This window comes from Parasteatoda tepidariorum, chromosome 11 (genome assembly GCF_982258835.1).
Source record: "Parasteatoda tepidariorum strain Cologne lab strain chromosome 11, Ptep-v5.0, whole genome shotgun sequence".
Classification (NCBI taxonomy): domain Eukaryota; kingdom Metazoa; phylum Arthropoda; class Arachnida; order Araneae; family Theridiidae; genus Parasteatoda; species Parasteatoda tepidariorum.
Genome location: NC_141765.1, coordinates 17,259,688 through 17,283,875, shown reverse-complemented (window position 1 = coordinate 17,283,875; position 24,188 = coordinate 17,259,688). Strand labels below are relative to the sequence as shown.

At 28.1% G+C, this 24,188-nt stretch overlaps 1 protein-coding gene across 2 annotated transcripts in view; it reads left to right on the top strand.

The window, feature by feature from the left end:
- The window catches only part of LOC107451013 (proton channel OtopLc), a 99,524-nt gene that overhangs the window by 38,536 nt on the left and 36,800 nt on the right, over positions 1-24,188 (top strand). The gene's annotated exons all lie outside the window — the stretch shown is intronic.

Below are 24,188 nucleotides of genomic sequence, written 5' to 3'. Positions count from 1 at the left end.
TACTGTATATAATTTCTACCCCGTTTTTGTTAGCAAATATCGTTTTTTTTTCAAATAAAGAAATATAGTAAAGAGCTTTCCAGCTTTATTTTTTTTATAAAAAGTATAGTAAATAAAGGATTCAAATTTCGCATATTTGAAAAAGTATTGCAAAAATTGTTTTCAAATTTCGTTTTTCTTAGAAAAAATATGGTTAAAAATTGCTGTCAAACTTCGCTTTTCTTAAGAATTATAGTAAAATTAGCTTACAAATTTTCATCATGATACCTTAAGCGTGGTATAAAAACCATTTCTTCGATTAATTTTACTTTTCAGCATTGATTTTTTAAGCATAGCTTTATTTTTAATGCTAATTCATATACAAAATTTAAAGAAAAAATTTTGAAATTTTAAAATTTGCAAAATTTTTTTCCAATTGCTTATTTTTTGTATTTATACTCATACCTGAGTTTTTATAAAAATAACGAAACTCTTTTAAAATACTAGATATCAAGTAACACAAAAAAATTTAGGGAAATATTGCGTAATATCTAGTAACATGAAAGCTAGTTTTTTTTAGAAAAAAATTTACATTCATAATAAACTCAATACTTCTTAAATTCACAAATATTTCCAGACAAAATGTTAATAACATTCATATAAATTATAAAAATCGAATTTCAACAAAATAAAATAAAAATTTAATAAAATATTAATTAAATGAACTAAAAATTTCGTGAAAGTGAATGAGTAAATGGATATTTTAGGAATTATAATAATATAAATATCTTTAAAGTATAATCATCCTCTATGCTTATGACCTGTATCTTTAACATATAACATTCATTGGGTTTTCCGTAAACACCGACCTTAATCCATATTTTTGAGCAGTGGTGACTCGGGGTACAAAATGTTCAACATCCGATAGGTGAACTTGGTTTAAATCCCAGCAATGGCTTCTGGATTCGAATCCCACACCCGGCTTGCACCGACCACAGTGCTGACGTAAAATATCCTCAGTGGTAGACGGATCATCGGCATGAGTTCCCTTGCAGTTAAGCTAACCATGGGAGGTTTTCCTGGTTTTCCTCTCAATGTAACGCAATTGCGAGTTAGTTCCATCATAAAGTCCACCACAAAGGCCAATTTCTCCCAATTACTGACTCGGGAGTTCCCTTGTCTTCTGGATTGGGTTCAAAATTACAAGGCTACGGAGTTGAACATTAGTAGTCGTAAGCCCAAAATTGGGTCGGCTGTTCAATGACGTTTATAGTATAAAATATGTTCCTTTGTTTTAAGCTTCGTCATTTTGATCAAAACATGTATTTTCTTCCTTCATTTAAACTTGGGGACTCAAGATGTTAAACGATGTAGTTTTAAGTTAGAAAAGACAAAGTTTGAGTCAAATCCTGTTGAATGTTTCGGAATAAAAAAGAGACAAAATGTCGTATTTTTAAATATTTTTTTTTCGTGCATTATATCATATGCGTGTCAAAAGTGGAAATTAAACGCTTATATCATTATTTAGAAATATTTACAAAAATGCCTAAGCCGAAGCTTAAATATTCATTTCATAATTTATAAATATTCGTTAAGAATGACTCATGGATGATTGTGAGTGAATTAAACAATTTCAAATAGTTACGAAGCTTCATTTTGTAGAAGAAAAACACTCAATTGTTTGTTATCTTAATATTCCTTTAAGCATCATCAACTGTTTTAATAATAATAATAAAAAAAAATAAATAAAAAAAAAATAAATAAATAAATTAAAAAAAAAAAAAACAGATTGGTTAATGATAAAAACAGATGAATTTAAGTCAAGGGTGTATCCTGATTAACTAGAGACATATCCTTACTGGATATATCGCACCTATACTTACATCTTAAGAAAATTACCTTCCAATTAAAGAAACAGAGAAAAATGTACAGAGGAGCCGTAATCTGGGAAATATGGTCCCAATAGTTCGCTCCAAAGTTTGAACCCCTTAATGTTGATCATACTTTTTGAGTATTTAGCTATATCTCGGGAAATTTTTAAGCGAATTGAAAAACTTTTACACACAATTTTTGCACATTTATATCATATCGAAAAAATCGAAAGAAACATGCTCCTTATATCTACGTTCTTTTAAGGAAAAAATAATTATCTAATGACTCCAAACTCAACTTCTGCAAGAAAGTATCCCAGATTCAGGGGGGTAAGGTCAAGTTTATAGATAAAAAAATTTAAAAAAAAACATTTAATTATTTTATATATGTGGGGCCCTCTGCATCCCTTTGATTTAACAGGCACCCCTCTGCTATTCGCAACCCTCTGCCTGTTAAGGGTCAAATCAAATAGATCAAATATTGGCCCCTAGATCAAATATTGGGCGAAATTTTCCTTCGTGCAGGACGGAGGATTTTTTGATGGCACTAAAAGGGATTGATGGACTAAAAATATTTTTGGACTTTTTAATGAAATTAACCAGCATTTATGTTACATGGAGAGGAAGACAACAAGAACCTCTCTCGGTTAGCCTGACGGCAAGAGGACTCTAACCCATGATCCATCTACCACTGAGGATATTTTATGTGAGCACTGTAGTCGGTGCAAATCGCTTGCGGAATTCAAATCGACCAGACATAGCTGGGATTCGAACCCGGTTCTCCTCATTGGAAGGCAAGCGCTCTATTCCCTGAGCCTAGCTCAAAAATATGCATTATGGTCAGTGTTTACGGGATACTCTGCGTGTGTTACATACTAAAGATACAGGTCATAAGCATAGAGGATGATTATACTTTAAAGATTTTTGTTTACTGACAGTTTGGCCAAAGCAGGTGCTGAAAAGGCCATTACGACTGTCGCTCCTCTTACTTACTTGGAACATTTTTCCAAATGTAAGGCAAAGAATATGGCCATTTGGACGGTCCCACCGGTACACTCATGGTATCAGAGTAGGTGTCCAGGGGGCTCCTTGGCTCGGGGCAGCAGTAGACAAGAACATACTGCCATTACTCATTTCCTCCGTGGACACCTGTCATCAATGACTTATATCGATGGTAATAAACATTTCTAAATCTGTACTAAGTGTTCTGCTGCCCAGGCCTCCCCCGACCACATTTTATCTGTTGGTGCTAACCCCTGTTGGTGCTGGACTTTCTCAGAGTGAACGAGCTCATGGACCTGATCTAGCTCTGCTGGTCATGGGGATGAGAACAACACGATTTTTTTATTATTATAATTCCAAAAATGCCCATTTATTCATTCAATTTCATCATTAAATTTTTACGACATTTTCTCGAAAATTGTTTTCACCTTAATAATACTGCAATTTTTAATACAATTCTAAAAATGCCCATTTATTCATTCAATTTCATCATTAAATTTTTACGACATTTTCTCGAAAATTGTTTTCACCTTAATAATAATACAATTTTTAATCAATTATAGAATTTCCAAGAAAAGACTTCATTAAAAAAAAACTGTAATACCTCTGTGAGGAAAAGAAAATTTTGAAGGAAAATTTTTTTGAGTAGAAACAAAGAATATCCATCAACTAAGCTGTCTGAAATTTTTTTATCGATTTCATCCGAGAATAAAACAAAGACTTCGCGAGAAAACAGATAATCTTCATTAAAGACTGCAATTGCAATGTAAAATTCTGCGAAGAAAAGTAAAAGTAAAGAACAAAATAAATAAAAGCAAGTAAAGGAACAAAATAATAAAAGAAAGAAAGAAAGAACTAATCCGATGGGACTTACTCGTACAGGGAATTGGTTTTCTTCACGACATCAAAATTTAAAATGACGACACGACATCTCACAAAAGCGCTTTGCAGCTCGAAGCTGTGTAATTATCTCATTACATTTATAAACAATCGCAATAAATACAAGGACACAAATAAATACAAGTGTTTCATTTTTGAAAAATCAAAACATTATCTTAAGGAATTACACAACTTGTGTTGTATATTTATTTGTCAATCGGTTCAATAATTAAACTAATAGAAAGAAATTTTTACTTCAATTAAGTATAATATTTAATAACAAGATTCTTACTAAAAAATTATTATTATTTTTTTTTTAAAATTGCATATTGTTTCACAGTATTAAGATTTATTTTGAAAAAAAAATTTTTTTGACTTGGGGTAACTTTTATTTCGTCTTATGATTCTTAGATGGCAGCACGGTTTTCCTTTTCGACTCGTCTTTATTTAAGTTAATATTAGTTAGCTCCAAAGCACTTTGAATAAAAAAAAAAAAAAATAAATAAAAAAAAAAAAAAAAAATAAAGCAAAAACTATTTATTTTAAAACATGTTTCAAAACAAGAAAAAAAGACATTTCGTGATGAAAAAAAAGAAGACATTCCATAAAAAAAACCAAAAATTCTTTCTTTATAGATTAACTACTGTAAAACATAAAGATTAATTTTTTTGAAATTTAAGTCAGTTGACAATTTAACTTCTTTTTTTTGTTTTTTTTTTGATGAATAACAAAATATGTCTCAAAGAGAACTCACTAAGCAATATAATATTTTTGTAAATTCAATTTAATTTTTGTTTTTCTTTTGTTTCTCAAACTACAACGTATTTTTTATTTATTCATTTATTTATTTTAATTTTAAATTAAATTAAAAGAATCAAATGAGGGTGTTTCACTATCGTCAACGCTACAAAGTTTGATTCGCCACGGCTATTCCGTCTTAGTAATTTGTACTGCACTATATTTTGAAATCTTTTTCCTTTTATGGGAAAAAAACAGTAAGAATTTATGAAAACTAGCATAGTGTTACAAGGCTTTAAAATACAAACAATTTTTATTTTTATTCATTAATATAGTTTTTGAATTTTATTCGATTTAATAATAACTAAATTCTATTTCGACATTTTGGTTTTTTTTACAACTTTTGATTTGTTTGCAGTTAGTAAAGTTTTATTATAACTATAATTAATTGCTATAATTTATTAGATCATTATTTACTATATTATTATTTTCTGTATTATTATTTACTATATTATTATTTTCTATATTATTGTTTACTATATTATTATTTACTATATTACGATTTACTATAATATAATTTTTAGAAATTTTTATTTATGAAGAATAGTTTTTCCCATTGAAAAAATTATCGAAATTTTGTCATCACCTTCGTAATTTTCAAAATTAAGGTAAATGAATAAAATTTTTTTTTAATAATTGAAGAAAAAAAAACAAGAATATTGCATGCGATTTATAAACAATATATACGAATCTGAAGAAGAAATTTTCATACATCATTAAATATATCGTGCAAACCTGAGATTTATTATAACTGATATTTATTATAACTAAAAAAATTAACATGCGTCTGTATTTATTTATATGAATTTTTTTCTTTCTATATGTCATAAAAACTTAACGAAATTTTATAATTTTGAACTGTAAACGGTGAATAAATTACTATGAATTAATAATACTATCATGTATTCAAATTAGTAAGAGGGGAATTAGCATGTGTGCAAGGCATTAAAATACTAATAAAATGCGAAATTTCAATACATTTCAAGTTATTTATTAAGAACTAAATTACATTTCAATTCTATTTTCTCTTTTTTATTTACCTGTGGGAAATTTTTCTTTCCTTTTTCTTTCTTATTTTTTCCTTATTTTCTTATTGAATTTATGTTTTTTATTGTAGAAACAAATTATACTGTACCAAGAACATTAGTTTTATTCCTTTAACACAACTAAAAGTGTTAACACATTTTAAAATTTTTGAAACGCAAGAGGTGAATATGATGTTTTTTACAATATAACGAAAAAATAACAAGATAAAATTACATAAGATCTAAAAACGGAATATAAGATTTAGAAAAACCTCCACACGTTACTAAATGTAGTGCAAGTCTTAGATACTATATTTACCTATTTTTTATACTTAAAAAAAGAAATAATTTATATTTTTCGAGCTGTAGATATAAAGAGAATATTATACAAGACGAATATTTAACTAAATAAGCAATAAAAATAACAACTAAATCAGCAAGTACTTACAATAACAATAATTAAATATGCAAGGAAACAATAGTTTAATAAGCAAAATTAATAAAAAAAACTTTTTCAGAATAATTTTACTCAAGTTTTAGATAGGACACCATGACCGGTTGTTTTAATTTTTATTTTATTTTATTTATTTATTTATTTTGTATTAAGTTGATATTTTAATAAACGGGATTTTTATCATTATTATTATTTATTGGTTTTAATGTATTTTCTGGATTCTGTGCAAAATGTTTAAAAGTTGTCCTAGTTCATATACAGGATGCCCAACTAAAGTCTTTAAACTTTCAAACACTGCATTTAGAGTTATAAATTTGGTGTTTCTGTATAGTAAAGTAGCTTTGTGCTATCCAATAAGACCGTTTAAAGCACTAACTGCTTGAAAACAGTAAAGTTATCATTCATATCTCGAAAACAATACAATATAGGAGAAAAGGAAATTGCAAAGTTGTAGAGTATCTTCGATTCAGTACGAATTATGGGCATTTCTTAACTGAAAATAACTTAATTGAAAATAAATATACATTTTAAGTATACTTTTTTTTTAAATGTAGTGCGGAAAATAAACAGCGGATAAACTTAAATAACTTTTCATCTAACGATCGGATCTTCACGCTTTAAGACTCAAACTTAATGGTTCGAGAGGGTGACCTCAAATGTTAATATAATGTTAATTTTACTCTTATTTACTGCTCCCTAATGTTAATTTTACTTTTTGGGCATTTCACCATATCTTGATAACTTCCTCAGCGAATTGGAAATTCTTTGCACACAATTATAAAATTCGTTTATCCAAAGATAATCCCATGCAAAAAATAAAATTTACCAAATATCTATTATTTTATTATTTTATTTAATAATAGTGGGAGAAATTTTGAATTGTAAGGTATATAATTTTTCACATTATTTTTAAGTATGAAATTTTGCATGGAAAAATACCAAATTTGAGTGAAATTGGTTAAATAGTTCCTGAGAAATCGAATTTTAAAAAATTTATATAGTTAGGATTCAATTTCTCAGGAACTATTCAACCAATTTCGCACAAATTTTGTATTTTTACCATGTAAAATTATATACTTTAAAATAATATAAAAAATTGTATACCTTACAATTTAAAAATTTTTATACTATTATTAAATTAAATAATAAAGAAATAATAATTTGCTAAAAATTACTTTTTGCATGGAAATATCTTTGGATAAACGAATTTTATAATTGTGTGCAAATTTTTTTAAATTCGCTCGAAAAATTCTCAAGATATGGTGAAGTACGCAAAAAGTAAAATTAACATTACGTGGTCCAAACTTTGAATCGCCCCCTTGACCAAACTATGGTGACCATATTTCCCTGGTTGCAGCTACTTCCTATATTTTGGGGGTCAGAATTCCGAATCCGTTGAAAAAAGGTATGTTTATTCAGAGAAAGTACGTTTTTGTGTTAGCTTAAAATATCGTCTGCACTAATTAATTTGCATATTTGAGGTCACCATTAAGTTTGAGTTTTAGAACGTGACGATACAATCATTAGATCAAAAGATATTCAGGGTGGTCCATTTTTTTGACGCACTGTACACATGGAATAATTTATTCCCGATTTCCTACATTGTAACATGATCTTGAATTGGGTTGAGCTATACCGATCAATGAGCTGGGCTCTAGAGTTTTAATTAAGTGTTAGAATGGTATACAATTCTGCTGTATTTTTTCACCTAAAAAATGCTATCTAATAAATAGACAGTGTGCTTATGGAGAAGTTTCAGAAGTATGTTGACGGAAAAAAAAGCAAAAATAAATAATAAATTTTTCATGCAAAATGTAATGAAGTACATATTAGCACATTTAAAGAAATAACAGCGCAGAAATTTTTAGATAAATATTTTAAATTATAGCCTTATATAAAAAAAAATTAATGAATACTCGCTGAATTAACTAGTTTTAATATAAACCTTTATTTTGAATAAAATTCAGATATTGATATAATAAGTTAGTTTTATATTACATGTGGTTTTTATATTACAATTTTTCGAATTAAAGCAGAATAAAAAAATTTAAATTTTGTAGCTGAAGCTAAAATTTAGGATTTATTAAAAAATCTCCAACAGTTAAAAAATTGCAGTGAAAATTGAGATTTTTGCTCTTTATTAATACATATCAATCGACTAAGAGTGTAGTGAATGGGGTATACCTGAGAGCGGAGTACCTCCACTACAATTTATCGATAAAATCTCATCTCTTTTTCAGTTATGCAGTTTCTTATTAATTGTATTTTTTTTTTATTTATCGTAAAGTTTGTTTAGCTCAGTAGTTTTTTTATTTGCAGTTATTATTTTATGTTTCCTTAAAATTGATAAAAAGGTAAAAGTTCAGTATCATTTCTTAATGCGACTGCTAAACTGCTGAAAACATAATTTACATGAAATGCCTAAGTCACTCTCTAAGGAGCCACGTCTCCAATCACTATTTTCCGTTCCAGATAACTGAGTAAATTCAAAAGAATTTAAACAATTCTTATAATAAACATACTTTACACGAAATACCTAAGCCACTCTCTAAGGAGCCACATCTCCAATCACTATTTTCCTTTCCAGATAACTGAGTAAATTCAAAAGAATTTAAACAATTTTTATAATAAACATACTTTACGCGAAATACCTAAGCCTCAGTCTAAGGAGTCACATCTTCAATCACTATTTTCCGTTCCAGATAACTGAGTAAATTCAAAAGAATTTAAACAATTTTTATAATAAACATACTTTACACGAAATACCTAAGCCACTCTCTAAGGAGCCACATCTCCAATCACTATTTTCCTTTCCAGATAACTGAGTAAATTCAAAAGAATTTAAACAATTTTTATAATAAACATACTTTACGCGAAATACCTAAGCCTCAGTCTAAGGAGTCACATCTTCAATCACTATTTTCCGTTCCAGATAACTGAGTAAATTCAAAAGAATTGAAACAATTTTTATAATAAACATACTTTACACGAAATACCTAAGCCTCAGTCTAAGGAGTCACATCTTCAATCACTATTTTCCGTTCCAGATAACTGAGTAAATTCAAAAGAATTTAAACAATTTTTATAATAAACATACTTTACGCGAAATACCTAAGCCTCAGTCTAAGGAGTCACATCTTCAATCACTATTTTCCGTTCCAGATAACTGAGTAAATTCAAAAGAATTTAAACAATTTTTATAATAAACATACTTTACACGAAATACCTAAGTCACTCTCTAAGGAGCCACATCTCCAATCACTATTTTCCTTTCCAGATAACTGAGTAAATTCAAAAGAATTTAAACAATTTTTATAATAAACATACTTTACGCGAAATACCTAAGCCTCAGTCTAAGGAGTCACATCTTCAATCACTATTTTCCGTTCCAGATAACTGAGTAAATTCAAAAGAATTTAAGCAATTTTTATAATAAACATACTTTACACGAAATACCTAAGCCTCAGTCTGAGGAGCCACATCTCCAATTACTATTTTCCGTTCCAGATAACTGAGTAAATTCAAAAGAATTTAAACAATTTTTATGATTTAGTGAAATCTAAACTAAATGCAGTTAAAAACTTAAGTTTCTATAATACATCTGCATGTTATGACCGATAAAAAATTTTTGGAATTATTGGCATTTACCCTCTGAAAGGTTTGCCACTACACCAGTTAATATGAATAATATTCACAGTTATTTTTGAGGTCAGAAAAGTTAATGAAAATTGTTTTTAACAACAAGAAAGACTTATTTTTATACTTCAGTGCCATTCATGTATTTATTTTTCTATTTTTTACAGTTATTAGCTACTAACACAATTTTTTGCACTTCCTCAAGCTCCGTGTCTTTTTTTTTAAAACTCATTTAATCAATAGAAGAAGAAATATTTATTGGTTTGTTTCCGAATTCTCGTTGACAGATTCAGAACAAGTAACAATACGGATCTGAAATTGAATGACCCGAATTATGACAAGTGATTTTAATTAAATTCATTTTAATCAAACAATGAAATATTGGACATGAACTCATTTAAAACTTTCATGAACAGAGAAAAATTTCGTCACAAGATGTTTTCCAATTTAAAATTTCTTTCTTAGCTATAATAAGAAATCCTTTAGATTTTATGGATTAATAGTACAGTTTTACGACTTAAGGTTTTAAGCTGAAACAATAATCAATATAAATGATAATTTATATTATAACAGAGAGAAATATTCTTTGGGCATTAGGTGCAGGTAGTAATATGCATAATTTGCTGCATGCTCCCCAAAGTTCCCTGAATATTTGAACCATTCAAATGATAACGGTTTATTGGAAATTCTGGTTTTTAAAACTAGTTTTCTTTATGCCGCACATTCAGTTAAAATACAAAACTGATAAGTAAATTTAACCAAATAAATGGTTTTACGCCTTGGTTTAAAGTATCATGATAAAACTACTAAATTTTATCAAATTTACCAAATTTTTTCACAGATTATAAAACCATATTTTATTGCTAATTTTATCAAAATCATTATCATTGCGCTTCGGCAAATAATCACCTGGCCTTTTGGTGTTATCATAGAGCCAGAAATATGATAAATTTCTCCATGTTATGGTAACTTTGTCCATATCATTTTTTTCTTAGTGTACAGAAAACTATATTATTATACTTTGATTAGTGTATAGAAAACTATATTATTATACTTTGACCAGTGTATAGAAAATTATATTATTATACTAATTACTTAGCCCATAAGAGTGATATAATTTAATCACTCTTAGTTAATTAAAAACCTCTAATTTCAATGACCAACTGACAACTAATTGTCTTTAAAATCAAAATCACGTAGTCTTTTGATTTCCTTAAATATAACTTCTTTTTTTTTTAAAAAAAATGAAAGATATTTGCGATTTCCTAGAAATTTAATAGTTCAGCTGGAAATGGCTTCTTTTACGATAGAGAACCTCCACACGGTTTCTTAGAGGAAACAAAAGTGTTTATTTAAACACTTATTAGGAATGTACTAGTATTTGGAATGAAGGGATTTCTTTAATATAATGGCATTTGAAATGAAACGGTTTCCTAAAATTTATGGTATCGGAAATGAAATGGTTTCTTAATAATAATATTGAAATTGAAACGCTTTCTTAATAGCAATGGTTTTTGAAATGAAACGGTTTCTTAAAAATAATTGTATTAAAAATAAAACTGTTTCTTAAAAAATTTTATTAAAGATGAAGTGGTTCCTTCAAAATAATATTATTAGTAATGAAACGGTTTATTGAAAATTTGTATTAGAATTAAACTATTTCTTAAAAGTAATTTTATCAGAAATGAAACCGTTTCATTAAAATAATTGTAATAGAAATGAAACGGTTTCTTGAAAATAATTGTAATAGAAATGAAACGGTATGTTCAAATTAATTGTTTTGGAATTGAAACTGTTTCTTAAAGATATATCGAATAATAAATTGAGGACTTAAAGATGTATTTGTGTTTTTGCGGTTCCAAAAATTTTGAAAGATACCGAAAGAAGGATGAAATCGGATAAAACTAGTTTACTTATTTTGCTTGAATTTTGAATTGTTCTAAATTTTAATGATATGGTATTTTATGCATAAAATAATGTTTTCTCAATTGCAATATGACTGAATACATACAAAGATTTAAAGTGATCTTGGACACAAGTCTTAAAAATTTAGGATAAATGTGGATAATTTTATTATAAATAAATCAAAAGCGGTTAACTAGTTTCAGTTATGCTAAAAATTAAAAACATCAATTTTTATTTTTTAATAGCATAGAATTTGATTCCTTTACTGAAAGTACTGTTATAGCTATTTCAAGAGAAGTAAAGAGGAAATAATTATATGCAGCATTTAAAAAGAAGAAGTAAATTTTCATTTTATTGGGTACATGCCTTTTTTCAAGAATAACATGCAATAAACCAACAAAACAAATCTCACCCTAAATAAATTTTACTTAATGAATAATTTCACAAACTAATTGCCAATCTAAATGGTTTAAAGGATTGGCCTCAAATATTATAATTAATGCAAAAAATTAATTTACGGAATCATACACAAAAACGTACTTTCTCTGATATGGGTCATTCTCACGAAAACTGTCATTTTTCAGTTCATAAAATCCCAAAAAAGTAAAGTGAATAAAAAGCTTTGAAACTTTTTATATTAATAGAAATATGTAATGGCATTATAAAGAAAGTATATATCCTATAAATTATACTTAATATTTAAATTAATTAATTTTTTGAATAATTAATTTAGAATTAATTAATTTATAATAATTAATAATTAATTAATTTAATAAATAAATAAATTAAATAAATAAATTAATTAATTTAATAAGTTAATTTATTAATTTTTAAATTTATTTTTCAAATTAATTAATAAGTAAATTAATTATTTTCACTATTTAAAAAGTGAGGGAATGAAACTAATAGTGAGGGAATGATATTTTATTTTAATACATGTTTTTATCTAAGTTACATCTACCTAAAGTTTGAAAATTATAACATACTAAGTATATCTAATATTTATTATAATTTAGTCTTATATATTTAATAGTTTTTACAGGTTTGGGAAATAAAATTGGCTGGCACGATTGAACAAAAAAAAATTTGATAATATACTCATCTTGAATCATTCCCTCACTTTATACACTAGTGAGGGAATGACGAATTCAATAAAATTTAAAAATAACAGTTAGGCCTAATTAATTTCTGAAGTCAATCGCTTACAATTATATTCATACAAGAAAGCAACATATTATTATCCACTTTCTCGATGAAGTTGTATTTTATTTTACTCTAAAAAATGACATGAGGGAATGACAAATGTAAAAAATTTTACCTGGTTTGATTCATTCAAATTTATTCCACAGCAAAGCTTCTTTAAGTTGAAGATGGAAACATACTGCAATTTTGTTCTATGATGCCAGTTGTTAACTTCTGAAGTTTTTATTAAAATATTTTTATTCTAAGAAGATTGCAGGTGATAAGAACATTGTTGTGAGGGAATGACGCGAAACACTGGGGACAAAGTTTAAAATAGTGCTGTGTTAATATTTTTATCAAAAATTACATTTAAAATTGATTTCCTGAATTCTATATTTCAGTATTCTGAAATAAAAAACACGAATTTGTAAAAAAAAATTTTTTATTTAAGAAACAATTTTTTTCTTTTTTTAAATCAGCAGTGGGGACAAGTGAGGGAATGACATATTGGTATATTTTAATTACCTAAAATAAATAATAAATAAAAATTGATAATTTTATTTCTATTCTTTTGTTAGCTTGCATTCTGAAGGACACTTTCCCTGAATTTTTTTTCTTCGTATGCTGTAAAACAAACATAAAATATACTGGGGACATGAAAATGACTGTTTTTGTGAGAATGACCCATATATAAACTTCATTTCAACAAATTTTGATTTTTGAGCATCAAAATAAAGGGCAATCTGAAAAATATAGTTCCAATAGATCTGTTAGGAAAGTTTGCTCCCTCAATGACGGTTTCAATTTCTGTGTATTTTGATGAATGACTCGAAAAATTTTAACCCGAATTAAAGGTTTTTTGAACACAATTATCAAATTTATTCCTCCAAAGATAAAATATTTTAATTATTTTATTTAATGGTGGTCGAAAAAAATTAAATCGTGAGGTGAATGAATTTTTACGTTCTTTGTAATTTTAAAAGACGTAACACAAAATGTATACAAAATCGTTGGAATAGTTCTTAAGAAATAAAAATACGGTTTTTATTTAAATTTGAAAACTCAAAAACTATTCAATCGATATTTTTCAAACGCTGTATTTGATCATTTAAAATTATACAGTTTGAAAAAAGGCAAAAATTGTTTCATTTTTTTCGTGTCTGATTCTGTGAAAAACAGTTAGGACCAATTAGTCATCATATTTGTCATCATTCTATACTTTTATTATTATTTTTCTTTTTCCCTTTTTTCATTGTTCTGTAATTTTTCCATGTTTTCTCTACATTTTGAACTTATATATATATATATATATATATATATATATATATATATATATATATATATATATATATATATATATATATATATATATATATATATATATATATATATATATATATATATATATATAATGTTTTCAGCATTGTCTAAAATAAAGCATGATTGAATGACATCAAATAAGTTAGAAATGATTCATGTCGATATTTTAATTTAAAGATAAATACTCTTCAGTAAGCTAAAAAATGCCAATTCCCACCATAAAAATGGTTTACAACTAATTAACTATGATGCATATTTTTCCTCCCAGCTTTTCATTTTCTTGCAGTTTTTTCCTTGAGGAATTTATTTTTTCTTTGACTGAATTATTTCGTAATACTCATCCCTTGTTGCGGATTATGATAATCTTAAAGAGTTCCCAAATTAGTGACTCTTCAAGTCTTTTTAAACATGTTAAATGGCTGATCATTTCTCACAATTTAACTCAAATGAAGATAAAGGAAATCAGAGCGTAAAAAAAGGAACAGATTCCAAAAATATTATGCAAAAAGCTACAAAGCGTGTTATCGCATTTAGGTTCTTTACTTATGTGGAAATGTCCAGTGTCAGGATGTTAATCTTCTACCATATATTATACTTGAAAAGGATGTATTAACGCAGCAAACAGTGAAACTTCAAAACATCTATATTTGTCTAAGTAGATTTGAGAAGCACACCGTAAGAAATTTTGGTATAGAATTGCAGCCATCTTTGTAATTGAGATAAACTAAATATTATTATAAAATTATAATTGTGTAAAAAACTGCTTAAAATAGACAAAATAACAATTGAACGAATTAGGATGAATATATTTCTAAAAATGTGCTTGTCTTTTAAACAAAATATTTTTTTTTTAAATAAAACTATAAATTGTTTCAAACTCGCCTGAAAATGTCTTGTTAGTAGAAAAAAAAGAAAAAAAAAAATTAGGAAAGAAGGAAAGAAAACTATAACAGTGAAAAAGTGAATAAAAAATATGTTACTACATGCACGGTAAAAGTTTTAGTTACACCTGAATTTTTAGCGCATACGAAATATCAATAATCGAAATATTATAGTAATTTTTAAATATCTGATGATAGGTTTATCTGTTTCGTTAAAGTTACCCCCTCCCCCATAAGGGGCACATAAACATAATGTTCGAAGTCAAATATACTCATAGTGTAAAGAAAGGACTAAGTTACCGAACAGAACTTACTTTAAATGAGGGACGGGGTTCAAAACGTAGGCACAGTTACGCAAGTTTTGATTTTTAAAATTTCTACTGTTTTCATTATAAATTCTATAAAAATTAAACGCTTTGCGTAACAACTCTGAAAACAGGACTTGAAAACACTAAAATCGTTTTTAAAGTCGAAATCGTATGCAATTAATCTGAAAAATTTTTTAAATAAAAGTTAGATTTTATTTTTTGATGAGAATTTCTTGATCAATGCTTCATAAGCATGTTCCTATTATTTAAATTGATTTCAGTTTACGCTGATTACCTGAACTGCTTGTTTGACTTTAATGTGAACTCTTAGCTGCACTGGTCTTTACGCTGGCGGTTATTATAAAGATGAAATACGCACGTACTGGTCGTTTAAATTAATGTAATTAAAAATATATAATATAAAAAAAATAAGTCTCAAATACATTTAACTAATTGGTAATTTCTTTAAAAAAATATTAATTTTTAATTTTTCACTAAGTGTTTTTTCTGAATCATCATTTTAAAACGAGTTTTTATGGCAATTAAATCTTTAAATAAATTGCATTTCTGATTTTACAACATCAAATAATAATCTGAAGTCTTGAAAATTTTAATGTTACTGACCTAAATTTCGTAAAATTGTTAAAATTTGGGTCAAATTTACGATACATTGAAAACATTTTTTCTCCCACATAGATAAAATTCTTGCGGGCCGGGGATAGCCTGGTTGGTAGAACGTTGGGCTTGTGTTCGTGAGAACGAGAGTTTGAATCCTTCCAGCCGGACAGTCCCCGGATATTAAATGGTGACTGGTGCACGCTAAATCTGTCGGGGTCACAAAGTCCTCCAATAACCAATCAATTCCTTTGAGGGTAATGAATTGGAGATTGATCGTTATCTGGCTCAGGTCAAAATTAAGTTCTGTGGATGAATGAAGTATGATTTTGTCCTCCCTGTAAAACGAGCTGTGATGTGTGTGTGGCTGAAGTCATATTTTCGGCCATAGATGGCTCCACTGCAAAAAATAAAGAAACGCACCCTCTGCCTTAAAAATTTACTTGATTCCCAAACAGGCTTGCGAGTATTGGCTAGTGTCATTCAGTAACAACAACAACAAAAGTTCTTGCGAAATTCAGTTATAAGGTGGTTCTATGCAAATTTCTATTTTGATGTCCCTACCAACAAAACGTTTTCCTCATATGTAATTTTTTTTTTAAGATATTAAACTTCAAATGCATTTTTCTCGGATTTACTTTGATTGTAATAGCTTTACTTTTCAGCAACTAATGAATTACTCCAGGAGAATTCTTTTTTCATTTTTGTTTTTGTTCTTTGTTTCATTTTCTGTTTCATGAGATTTTTTAACAGATCTTAGATACTTTCATATCGCTGTTTTCAAATTTGTAATTGGTTAATCTCTTCAAGCAACATATTTTTTTAAAGGACAAATTTTAGTAATTTTAAAAAATTGAGTTAAAATGATTAAAAAAAGTTGACATCAAGGATCACAAATAAATGTTTAAGCGAGGAAGAAACGAAACTATATCGGAATCAGATGAATGCCTAATGCTGAAAAAGGGATTGAAAACATCAAAGCCAGTTTGATAAACTGATGAAACTAGAAGATGTCGCTATTATTCGTCTTTCAACTCCTCTCTGTTTTTTCCGGTAATTAAACAGATCTCAATGTTTCCCGCTTCCTTAATAGTAATTCGTTAGATTTTAATAGAACATCTGTTTTATTTTATTCCTAAAAACTATTTAGCGGATCCTAGGATTCATATTTTTTTTCTTCATTTTTGACAAGAAATTTAAAAATATATATTAATGGTGGTCTTTACGAAACATCCTGTATATTTTATCATGTCCCTGGTAGCTAGAATTTTCAAATTATTCGATATAAATATATCTAGAAGCATAATCTTTATATTTTGGATTTAGATTCTTAAGTGAAAATCACAATTAAAAGAAATCCTGACATTTTATTAAAGCCTACCTTAAACAGTATCGTTTATGAGTGTGATTATTCAATTTACTCGTAAACCATGCTTTTAGCCATGTATATATTGTAGCCCAATAACTATGGGCTCACATACCTCTAGATATATATAAATGGAGCATATTTGAATACTTGCATTAACACAATTTCAACCTTTATTTTTCATTTTGCTCCCTTTTTTACATGCTACAATGCTAGTTTAAGGATTGATAATTTACAAATAATTAAATTCCACTAATTCAAAATTTACTACTTCAGTAATAAATTTTTCCTGTAAAAGTACGTTGTCAACCAGGAAGGTTAAAGGTGGTTAAAGCCGGGGCATCAAGTATGGATAAACTCGGCATCGCTTTCTTCTAAGAAACTGAGTGGGAGTGGTCTCTTACAAGGAAAGCAATGGGGTGATTTTAATAATACGATTCGTATCATTTTAAACACCACAAAAATTTGTCCCTTGTTTTATCTAAATTTAAGCTTTCTGTTTCATTTTTCTTAAAAAAACTTATTCATTATTCCATTTCTCTTATTAGTTTTCTTTTGTTTCTTTACGCAATTTCTTACTTCTAAAACACAATGAGAGATTAGGAAAAAAAAGTATTTTCATATCCCTCTTTCTTTCTTTTCTATTGAAAACTAAGTAGCTTCTGTTGGGAACGAGAAAGAAATAAACACAGAATAAAAAAAGATTTGAACAATTTAATCCTTTCGAAACATTTCATATTATTAAAAACTTCCTATAATGTTAAGTAACCAAATTAAAAAGATTTAATCTCCAACCTCTATTCTCTCAACCAATTAGAATAATAAACATAAACAAGAAGATGCTACCAATTTCATTGAAATCTGAATCCAAAAGTTTATCAGAATGAAACTCAGCCAATTGAACATCAATAGCAAAATTGGAAAGCGTGTTTAGAATGCCGTGTAGGGTCAAAAACAATCACCAAGTTATCAAGATTACTGTTTTGAATGAGTTGAAAAGGATTCGCGCTTGGCCAATTTAAAAACTGATTACAAAGAGCTTCTTTTGTTATATTTACTCAAGCGAAGCCGTTCATAGTAAAGCGACACTTGATTTCTTTTGAACGCTTGAACTCAATTTATGTGCTTTAACAGATCAGAAAAGTATTAACTGTTTAAAGCTCATCAAGTTATTTTCCTTCCGTATTTCCTGGGCAATTTCTGGCTTGTTTTCTCCTCTTAAATGAAGCCATCTTTTCAATAAAATGCTGTTATTTTCTCTTTGTATCTTTCGTATTCGCATTAGAGACGTGATATTACATATTAACTCAAAAAATGGGAGCAACCAAAAATAGTGAGATATCATCTTTTAAACCTTTTTACAAATATGCATGAACAACTAAAAAGGTTTTTCTTTTAAATTGTAACAGTGGAACCAAACTTGGTGTTTATTTTTAGGGTCTGGAGGGTTTTTCCGAACAAATTTTTTTTTGTGATTTTTTGATAAAAAAAAAATGTGTTTGTTTTATTTGGGGCAAATTGACAAGGCAATACTCTAAGAATTTTCTAACCTCCAACAAGAATACTGAAATCCAATCTCTGAAAATAGAATACATATTTTCGAAACTGACAGCTTCTGTAAACTCAAATATTTTGCTTAAAGTTATTTATTTAAAGTTTTTTTCCTTTAAATCTGCTTTTCTTTATTCAAATTTTTCACCTGGTGCTAAAGATCATTTGATTAACTTATCAAGTTAAAACTTGGTAATTAGTTAGAGAATAGCCTGTTGCATAAATTCATTTTTGCACTTGAATATGTTGGTAAATAACGTATATTTTTGGCGAGTAAACTTTTTTTTCATGAAATCCAAAACATTAAATTTTTTTTTAAACTTAAAAGATAAATTTGTTTCAAAGGCTTTGAACTATTATGGATTTAAAAAGATATTAAATATGACTGTTTATTAAAAGTTGTTTCAATCCATTAGCAAGACTTTTAAAACTTTTATCGAGTGGGCAATCACAAAAGGTTTTTGTATTATTTCACAAAATTGTTTGTATTAAAATAATGTCTACGCTTGAATAGCAAATATTAGGTCGTAGTGAGAAATCGATATAGTAAAAAGTATCGATATTTTTTAAACATCGTGGTAACGATGTTTTAGAATGCATACTTACAAAATATGGTGAATTCTATGTCTTACGATCAATATCAATTGCTGATAATGATAAATATCTAATAAAATCCGTATGTCGCGAGTATTATAAATAGCAATAACTATTAATTACGATTATATCGCGACAATTACTGACAGTGGAAAATATTGCGATATTATTGATAAGGAAAATTATGAATACGATAAGTTTCATTTGAATAACAGAAGCATTGAGCAATTAAAAAATAATGTAAATGAGCAAAATTGGAAAATTATCGTGATATGTTATGAAACATCGATATTTTCTGACGATGATAGTAAAATTGCGATATCATCTAATGCTATTAAAGTTCTAAGATTTATTTTATTTATCACCGAAAATGTATGGTGGAGTGCAGATTAGTTTAAAAATTCTATCAAATAAAAAAATTAAAACCATCACTTTTTACAATTTTTGTAAAGTTTTATTTTTATAAGTATGTACTCACAAATATGAAATTTGCTATGTAAATGAAAAAATAAATGCAAACTTACAGCTAACGTTTTAATAAACAAACACTATTTTAAATAGCAGAAACATTAAAACTATTTTATTAACCATCAGATATCTGAGATGCTGCATTTATTAAATTAAAAATAACTGCAACGAGAAATAGCGGAACGTAACTTTATTAACTTCTTTGAAAAAATTTCATACACGAAGCGTAAATACCAATGAACAAACATAAAGCTTATTGTTGTAAATGTAAAAGTGTACTCGAATTTGCTGTTTGCTTAGAACAGGGGTTGCCAAACTTTTTTGATCATCGACCCCTACATAATTTTTCGAAATCTCCATCGACCCCCACAAAAGTAATTTTCTGTTAATTAAAATAAAACTCTATTAGATACTGCGTTTGTACATTTATTTTATGATTTTGAACATTTATTAAAGTAATAGTACATAGTGTAACAATAGTTTTATGAAAAATATATTAATGTTGAAATATAAATACCTTAATATTTATGAAATAATAAGTAATTATAAGTAAGTAGAAATAATAAGTAAAGTAACTACGGATTTATTGCTTCTTAATCAATGACATGGGTGTGCCTGGTGTTTTTTTTTCTGCAAGGTTCATTATATTGGGTTCAAAATTGGTCAATTTTAATCTTAAATCCCCTCAAAACTCCACATTTAATTTATTTCTGTTCTTAGTTAAGATTGAATTTACGTGACTGAAACCGGCTTCAACCATATAGGAACTTGGAAATACTATCATAAATGGCTGAGCTATTTCGTAAAGTCTTACATATTTTTGCATTATATTTATATTTGTCCAAAATTTGCTTATTGTTAAATTTTTAAAAAGCGTCTTTGCTTTAAATCCCCATAATAATTCAGCAAGCTCATCTTGCAGGTTGATGTCCACGTTTTCAATTTGAGCAGAAAAGGGCACAATAATCCAATCAGGGATGTCAATGTTTTCCAAATCAACAAAACGCAGTTTAAAATTGTCGCTCAATTTTTGAAGATTACCTGTATATATTTCCAAGTCTTCTTCTTTTATATCTAATTGTCACATATCTGAAAAATACTGATAATCCTTCGACCAATCGACCCTTCCGGTTCGGATCGACCCCCATTCGACCCCCTGGCTCAGATCGACCCCCGCTGATGTTAAATAGACCCTTGGGGGTCTATATAGACCACTTTGGCGACCTCTGGCTTAGAATTAGTTCTTGAATCACAAATAATTAGAGTATCTGTTAATACATCTATCAATATACCCATTGTTAATACTATCGATTAACAATGGGGCCTCATCAACTATATCGTTTTTTAAGCTTCTCTTATTACAAAAATGAGAGCATCCATTAGCAGTGGCGGATAACAATTTTAACCAGATTTTCTAAGCATTTCTTATTACAAAAAAGCATTAATAAACAGTGGGGCATCATTAAATTTTATCGTTTATCTAAAAAAAAAGAAAAAACACTTGTTACTAAAAGGAGAGTATCCAATAATAGTGGGACATCATCCTCTTTAATGGAACATTAAGCGTCACTTTTTACAGAAATAAGAGTATTCATGAACATTATTTTTGTCATTATTTTTGTTGGCTATTCAAACACCCATATTTACAAACATACCTGCACAAGCATAAAGCTTTATTGCGAATAAATATAAAGCTAACAAGGAATAATGCAAAATATACTTGGCGTTTCAAATTTTAATAAGCAAACTATATATCAAAGAACACAAAAATATTAAAAGAATATTAATATAATTTTTCAAAAAACTTACGTTTGCTTGCTACGAATTCATTTTTCTTTAAAAAATAGCGTTGATGCAGCCTATGGAAAAGTAAAATTTTAAAATTGAAAAAGTTAAAATGATACAAAAATTATTAAAAAAAGTCCTTCACACAAATCGAGTTTTTCTTAACCCTTTTAAGCATTAAATTTCCATATATATTTTACAATGTATTAAGAATTTATTCTATTAATAGATTTTTATCAGTTTCAAAAAATGTCAAACCTTATACAGTTATATTTTACCATTAACACATTAAATAACTGCCAAATTATTAAATACACTTATATTAAGTAAATCCAAAAGTATATTTGACATCCAACTTTAAAATATTGCAATATTGCAGAATTATTGAGTCTCTTTTGAAGAATATTTATATTCAAGTAAAGAAGTAATTAACTCGAAGTTCATATTTTAAGTTTCAAAAATACACTAAGAAAAACTTTCGCCAAAAAAAACAACAACACAATTCTGGTTAATGAAACCAAATACACGGTTTTTGAAACATTCATTTGGTAGTTTTCTAGTTCATATGGTAACCACTTACCAGAAATTCTGATTTTCAAAATTATAATTTTTATTACCATATATTTAGTTTAAAAAATGTGAAACTGACAATTAAGTAAATCGGAATAAATGGTTTTCATGCCAGACTCAAAAGCATGCAAAATATATTGATAAAACTACCAAATTTTGTCACATTTAACCATATTTTATCACATATTATAAAACAATATTTATCGTTAATTTTACCAAAATCATTACCAAAGCGCTTTGCAAAAATCGACAAGCTATTTGGTGTTCCCATATTGCCAGAAACACGGTAAAATTTAGAATATTCTGGTAGTTTTATTATACCATATTTTTTCTTTCTCAGTGTGCAATAATTACTTTAAAACTTTAGAAAATTTATAAATTTTTTATATTGTACTATATTTAGAAAATGAAGCTATAAAATTATAACTGAGAAAAAAAATTGAAAAATACAATGTTTATAAAATTATTTTCACTTCATAATTATATTAATGGACTAATAATTTAAACAATGATTTTCAACTGTTTCCATCTATCTATACTTTCATTCCTTATTAGCTACATTGTAAGAAATATGTTTTAAAAGGTGAAATAAAAATTTAAATGCCTGTGTGAAATTTCGTACTACATTTAAAATTTAATCATCGCAGTACTATATGAAGCAAAAATTACACGATGTTCTTTTATGACTACACAGAGGTTTTTCAGTATTTTGAGTCAAAAAAAATTTTTGCGTGTAAATTTCTAAAAAAATCATACTATGCATTCTTTTTTCGTGTAGAATTTATTTGAGCAGGGAAAGCGTGGTTGGTAGGGCGTCGGACTCGTGTCCGGTGGTGTTCGTGAGAACAGGAGTTCGAATCTAGCCGGCCAAAGAATCCCCGTGAATTAAATGGTGATTGGTGCACGTTAAATCTGTCGGGTTCGCAAAGTTCTCTAATTTCCCATAAGAAATCAATACCTTTGGAGGTAATGAATTAGAGATTGATCGTTCTCTGGTTCAGGTCAAAATTTCGAAATTACTATGGTTCAGGTCAAAATTACTGTGGATGAATGAATGGATTTGCCTTGTAAAACGGAATGTGAAGAGTGTGTGTGGCTGAAGTCGTATTCTTGGCACACTGAAAGAGAAGAAATGCACCATCTGCCTTATATTCCTTTGGTTTCCCATGCAAGCTTGCTGGCATGGCAAGTAGGCAATAGAAACAATAGTATCCGAGGAACTTGGGATAGCTCAAAGTGTCATCTGTTTGCTTTTGCAATGATTCCAATATGATTAAATGTCAGTAGACCTTACAGTGCAGATCGCTCCTGAGTTATAACAAAAACCAGAATTTGGTAGTAACTACAAAAGACGAAGACATAAAACAACATATGTCCTTTCTCGTCAGATATCTATAGCCACGGGTACCACACTTTCAAGGCAAACCGCGTACAGACGTTAGAGAAATATTGGTCTATATTCTCGACGGTTCATTAAATGTGCTCCACTTCCGGAAACTCACTGTTACCAGCGATTAGCCTTGAGTCAAGAACATGTAATGTGGACATCGTCACAGTGGTCTTGCGGGATATTTTCAGACGAGACCTGTTCATCTTGTTGTCTGATTCACGTCAGACTTTCACATGAGGAATGCCAGGTATCCGTTGTTACAAAAACAACATCTATGGATGATAGTGTTATGGTAAAGCAGGACTACTTGTTTGGAGTGGAATTATTCTGAGCTTCAGAACAGATCTGCATATTCAAATGGGAACTATGTCAGTCCAAACGTATCGGGACATCATTTTGATACAATATGTATTGTTTAGGGGTGCCATGGGTGCAGAATTTGTGTTTATGAATGACAACGCCAGTCCTTAACGAGTAAATATCATAAACGAATGCCTTCAATCTGTGGATATCACCCGTATGAAATGGCCAGTAATTTCACCCGACTTGAATCCAATCCATCATGTTAAGGAAATGCTTTTCCGACAAATTTCTGCCCATCAACCACCA